Genomic DNA, 6,615 nt, shown 5'->3' with positions numbered 1-6,615 from the left:
AATTGAAACAATTTTTTACTAAGTAGTTCAATCAATAAAGTATGGCAATATTCATGGAATAAAGTTTTTCAAATGCACAGACTGTGCAAAAGGAACAATAAATGTCAGCTATCAATAAATAAAGTAAATGAAATATTGCTTTTAACATTATAACTTACATATATGGACAACGCCTCCATTAATGTTTAGTAATTCCACGGAATATCGTCAAAAAGCTCATTATACATGTATTTGAATATGACTGTATATGTACAATATTTGCAGTAATCAGAAAATAATTCAGCCTTGTAAATGCTTGTTGGAGGAATGCGATTAATAAAAACTATGTTGCATAATAAATAAAACAGATGCTTAATCAATATACTACGGCAATAATCTTGGCACAAAGTTTGAAAAAAGGTTATGAAATAGACAAAATATATAACAGCCATCTTCTCCATACTACCTCAGAAAGATTGGTGCATATTACTTAGTTATATAAGACATAAATGATAACGTACAAATAATAAGATTATCATGTAAGAGTAAACAATGGATACATGATAAAACAATAAGAAACAACATTGCACAATTATTAGGATTGCACTAATGATACTGCCATGGCATAGAGTCCTTTAGATAAAAGAGGTGACAAAACCAAGACATCACATGGGCCAAGTCAGTGAACTATTCAGTGTTCAAGCACGTGGAGAGTGGTAGTTCTGGAAGCACGGTTCCAAGCACATGGGCAGTTGGCATCGCTTGCAATAGTAGGAAGTTGTCTTACGTCCATTTCCGTTCTTCTTAGAGCAAACAACGCAGTCTGGGTAGTATCTCCCCTTCCCACCAGAGCATCTCTTCCCCGCGAAGTGTTGGCCTTCATATCTCAGGGCATCCCGGTTGTCACGTGTCGATTCTCTTAGTACCTTTGGGCGACCTGCTGGCTTCTTCAGGAAGCCATTGACGAGTCCGTTGATGACCTCCATCCGAAACTTCCTTGTTGACACAGAAGAGCCCGTAGCCAGACGATAGGCGAGATATCCGTTGACGAGTGCTACTTCTAGCAAAAAATGAAATACCACCATATACCACTTGATGTGACGGTGAGGATAGCGATAGTATGACATACGCTGGTCAAGTAAGTCCACTCCTCCCATTGATGAGTTGTAGCCGCAGATTGCAGTTGGCTTGCTGACTTGACGAATCCCTCCTGCAGAACGCGTTTGTTTTTCAAGTTTTGGTGGATAAATGAAAAGTAGAAAAATGAAATATAGAGAAATGAAAAATTTAACACATAGATATGATTAACAAAATGTATTAATTTATTAGGTACTCAGATAAAATGATAAGTGAATATGTAGATGAATGGAAAATTTCTCCGTCAAAAATGAATAAATATATATAGGCCGGCCTGAAGCACAAGACCACACTCTAAAAACACTACGGGTAAACACTCAAAAAAAGATTGAGTAACAAAATTACCCAATATTGGGTAAACAGGGAACAAGCATGTTTGCTGTGAAAATGTTCTCCCATATTAGGCAAAATGCAAGTTTAAAGGGTAAATTTCATCGCAACAATGCGTATAATTTACAAAGCATTTGATTTTACCCAGCAAGTATAGCCTACATGTTCCCATTTTACCAAATATTGGGTAAACTGTTTTTTAGAGTTAAAAGATTGAAAAGGGGTCGAGAAGTAAACGCGTCCCCCCTCACCTTATTGAACATGCCGTCACTACCGTCCCCTTTAATACCCCCTTTCCATCTTTTCATTTTTAGAGTGCATGTAATGCGCACAAATATATACATCTTTATGTATATATATATATATATAGGTTAAAACAAGAAAAGTATAAAAACTCCGTGGACAGTAATATTTTAACGAATTTTCGCCCATAGGGCTTTGTCAAGTTATGACAAATTTATTAGATTGCGTCAAAATAATGCATCATAAAGATGCGCGTATCCAAAACAGTGAGCAAAAGCGCACACATGACATTGGCATCTGTCTGTCTCGAGAGACAATAGAGGTAGTTTCCTTTTAGTTCCTTATTCATAAAGTGCAGCTCCTGCGATGACTAAATAGTCCAATCCTTGAGAGGCAGGTCTTGTTGCAGTTGCTGCATACAAATGTCACTTGTGGCTGAGCTGTTGGAGCCATGGCTAACTGTCGTCTTAGTTGTCTTTCTTGTCTTTTCTCCTCCCATTGTTCTACTCTTCTCTGTTCGCTCCTTTGGATGCCCATCTTCACAGCATGTCTCCATTTGGGGCGATCTGCAGCTAGGGCTTCCCAATTTGTAGTGTTGATTTCACTGGTCTTCGTATCCCTCTTGCACACATCCTTGAAGCGGAGGACAGGTCTTCCAACAGCCCTGGTCCCGGTCGCTAGCTCTCCGTACAATATGTCTTTCGGAATACGGCCGTCGTCCATTCTAGTGACATGCCCAAGCCATCTCAGTCGTCGTTGTGTAAGATAAGCATAGATGGTTGTCATTCCTCCCTTCTTGAGGACATCCTTGTTTGGGATGTGGTCCTGCCATTTGATGTTCAGGATTCGTCTCAGACAGCGAAGATGGAAGACGTTTAGACGACGCTCCTGGCGTGCATACAAGGTCCATGACTCACTGCCATACAGGAGAGTGCTGAGCATACAGGCCTGATAGATCTTCATTTTTGTGTTGGTGGTTAGTGAAGTGTTCTCCCAGGCCCGCTTTGAGAGTCTAGACATCATAGTTGCTGCTTTGCCAATGCGTACGTTGAGCTCGGGATCAAGGGAGAGTTTGCTGGAAATCATAGAGCCGAGGTAGGTGAAGTTTTCAACCACTTGAAGGGTGTAGTTTCCAATGGAGATATCTGGAACACTGCGTACATCCTGGCCCATGATGTTTGTTTTCTTGAGGCTGATGGTGAGGCCAAAGTCTTCACAAGCTTCTGAAAAGCAGTCAATCAGTCTCTGAAGGCCTTCCTCGGATTGGGATGACAGAGCAACATCATCAGCAAACAGCATGTCTCTAATCAGGATTTTCTTCACTTTCGTCTTAGCCCGAAGTCGTGCAAGATTGAGTAGTTTTCCATCGCTTCTTGTGTGTAGGTACACATCGTCCTTAGATGATCTGAAGGCGTGTGAAAGCAGAACAGAAAAGAAGATCCCAAAGAGCGTAGGGGCAAGCACACATCCCTGCTTGACTCCATTCTTGATTGGGAATGGGGCAGAAGTAGAGCCGTCATACTGGATGGTGCCCTGCATATCATCATGGAATGATACAATCAGCTGAAGCAGTGTGGGAGGGCATCCTATCTTCTGTAGCATGTTGAAGAGAACCTTTCTGCTGACTAGGTCAAAGGCCTTGGTAAGGTCGATGAACGCACTGTACAATGGCTGTCTCTGCTCACGGCTTTTCTCCTGCAGTTGGCGAATGGAGAATATCATGTCAACGGTTGATCTTCCAGCCCGAAATCCACACTGTGATTCTGGATACACACGGGCTGCAAGCAAATGCAGTCTGTTCAGGATCACTCGGGCGAATGTCTTTCCAACAGTGCTTAGGAGGGAGATTCCGCGATAGTTGTTACAATCACTGCGATCCCCTTTGTTCTTGTACAAAGTAATGATGTTGGCATCGCGCATATCATGCGGAATTGTTCCCTCTTTCCAGCATTGACAGATAAGTTCATGGAGATGGCGTAGAAGATCAGTGTCCTTTCCGGCTTTGATTAGGTCTGGGGGTATACCGTCTTTTCCTGGAGCCTTGCCGGAGGTCTGGGAGTTCACAGCTTTTGTAAGCTTTTCTAAGGAGGGTACAGTATCAAGATCTTCCATGACAGGTAAGCTTTCGACGCTCTCAATTGTAGCTTCGTTGACCATTACCTCACGCGAGTAAAGCTCTTCATAATGCTCAACCCATCTCTCCATTTGAAGCTTCTTGTATGTAATGATCTCCCCAGTAGTTGATTTGAGTTGTGATGTCTTTTTGATGGTTGGCCCAAAGATCTTCTTTATGCCTGCGTACATACCGCGGGTGTTGCCGTTATCTGCAGCAAGCTGGATGCTCTGACATAGGCCTAACCAGTAATCATTGGCACAGCGTCTAGCAACCCGTTTGACATCCGTCCTCGCCTTATGAGGGCTGTGAGCATCTTCACAGATGGATCACTCTTGTAGTTAGCGAGTGCTGCTCGTTTTGCTTCAATGGCAGGCTCCATCTCTGTGATTCCAGCTATGAACCAGTCTGGGTTCTGCTTTTCTCTCTTGCCGAATACTTCCATGGCTGACTGATGGATTGCATCGCGAATGTGATTCCATCTTTCTTCAGCAGTAGCAGAAGGACAGTCCTGGAGGGCCTGTTCGATGGAGTCGGCGAAGAGATCCTGCAGGTCACGACTTGATGTGTTTGCAGTGTTAATGCATGGGCGAGCTTTCTGCTTTGAGCGATGTACATGTATGCGCTTGGGCTGAAGGCGCACCCTGCTGGCAACCAGTGAATGGTCTGTGTCACAATCCGCACTGTGGTAACTTCGGGTAACTTGGACGCTGTTCAAGGATGAGTTTCGTGTGATGACATATGAAATAAGGTTTATTCAATTTTTTTCCTCCAAGAAGTAGAAAAATTGGAATGACAACTGATTTATTGCATTAGATATTTATTTATTGCTGCAACTTATTTCATTATAAGGGAGACATATTATTCACACAAATAATGAAAAAATTCTGATTTTATGTAATAACAAAAGAAAACGGAAAGTGGAGATGTGACATCATCAGCCCACCTAATGAATATTCATGACGACTGTTTTCACAAAATATTGCTAAACTTTAAACTTCAATAACTTTATTATTTGTTATCCGATTTTGATGAAATTTTCGGCATTTTGCTCCGTGAATTCTACTCTATGTATGAAGATATAAATATTTTCAGCCCGGACCATCCCTTTAAGGAATCCCGGTGTAAACGTGGTGTACGATACGTGTGTACACCCCATTTGCACCGGGATTTCTTAGTGTGTACAGTCATTAAGTTCTAAATTACCCTCACTCGTACATGTAACTGAATAAAAACTAGTGAGTAAACTTTGAACACATTTACTTTGTTTTTTTCTGTAATTTGATTCGTACAATCACACGAACGTTTTCTTTTGAACATGCTTACAACAAAGTAATTCCTTTAGAAAATTTATGGAACTATGTTTACTCAAATTTTCGATCTGCAAATATTATGTGCTCTCGTATGTGTTGATTGTGATCTTATTGGGGACTTACACACTCTGGGGAATTCTACCGGGGAGTTTAACATCTCCAAATTAATCACAATGAATATCATAACAACAGATATGATCATATCTCCTCCATAGAAAAAGAACTACACAAGGCTTGAATTTACAGTCTTAACATTACTTCGGTAGAACAAGTTTCGTGATCACACGCGCGGGTCCATCGGGGACGAAATATCCCCCCCCCCCGCCCCCACCCATCCCCAGCAAAATAGGGAAAAGGAGGAGAAAGGTAGAGAGAGAGAGAGAGAGGGGGGGGGGTAGGAGAGGGAATAAAATGAAAGGGGGGAGGAATGTAAAATGAAAAGAGAAAACAGGAGACCTTACCGAAATGTAAAAATATAACAATGCTCCCCCCTCCGACATCCACACCCTCTCTCTCTCTCTTTGTGTGATGACATAATTTGTTTCTGTATTTTAATATTTTGTTGTGATATAAACCCCTGAATGCTTTAAGCATGGTTAACAAAAGACTTAATGCATGGGTGATCGTCAACAAAACGGAGTGTCAAGTGAGTTTGAACGCTAGCCCGTAGAACCTCTTCATTTTATGAAATTGTTGAAATTCAAGCCTTATTTCAAATAACCAGAACTTTGTTATTTCTTGACCATTTTCTGTAATTGAGGTATCAAATTAAAGAGCAGATATTGAACTTTTTAAAAATGTGGTTTTCGTTTTGAAACCCTGATACAGCCCGCCAAATGACTTTTTGGTATCCCCTCTTCAAATTGTTTTTGCTCACTCATGCCTGAATGAGAAATAATCTAAGTAATTTCAGATGGAAGAGGAGATTCTAAGCTTTACAATGGTAGGTCATTTGTCTATTGTATTATCTCGGTTTCGTTTTTTGTGGGACGCACTGTATAGTGTGAAATTCCGATATACAGTACATCATAAAAATGTTCGCTATGAAGTACATATTGTGCTCATATCGAATATATCAATTGCAAGTTTCATGTGTTAGTTCTCCCGTACACCACTAAAGTTTAGAGAATACAAGAATGGATTATTACACGTGTAGCTCTTTTTCAACAGAATAATTGTTATTGCTTTTGTAATCTACACTTGCTATAAATACACCAAGATGAATTGCACGTGTAACCGATTTAAACATGTTTTAAAAAACATATTATTCATTCAGTCTTGTACACGTTACAAAGTCTTGCTATATATAAGTTTTATATTAGAATTACACGTACATGTAACTAGAAATAATAGCTAGTGAGTTTATAACTGTTAAGGCGTTTACTTTATTTTTTTCCTGTAATTTATTTACAGTCATTAAAGGGGAATGAAACATTTGGAATAAGTAGGCTTGTGTCGACAAGGATGTGTTATGTCACATGTGAACAAGCTCTTTGGTAG

This window comes from Lytechinus pictus, chromosome 9, assembly GCF_037042905.1.
Source record: "Lytechinus pictus isolate F3 Inbred chromosome 9, Lp3.0, whole genome shotgun sequence".
Classification (NCBI taxonomy): Eukaryota; Metazoa; Echinodermata; class Echinoidea; order Temnopleuroida; family Toxopneustidae; genus Lytechinus; species Lytechinus pictus.
The sequence above is the reverse complement of the archived record's forward strand: the minus strand, read 5'-3'. Positions refer to the sequence as shown.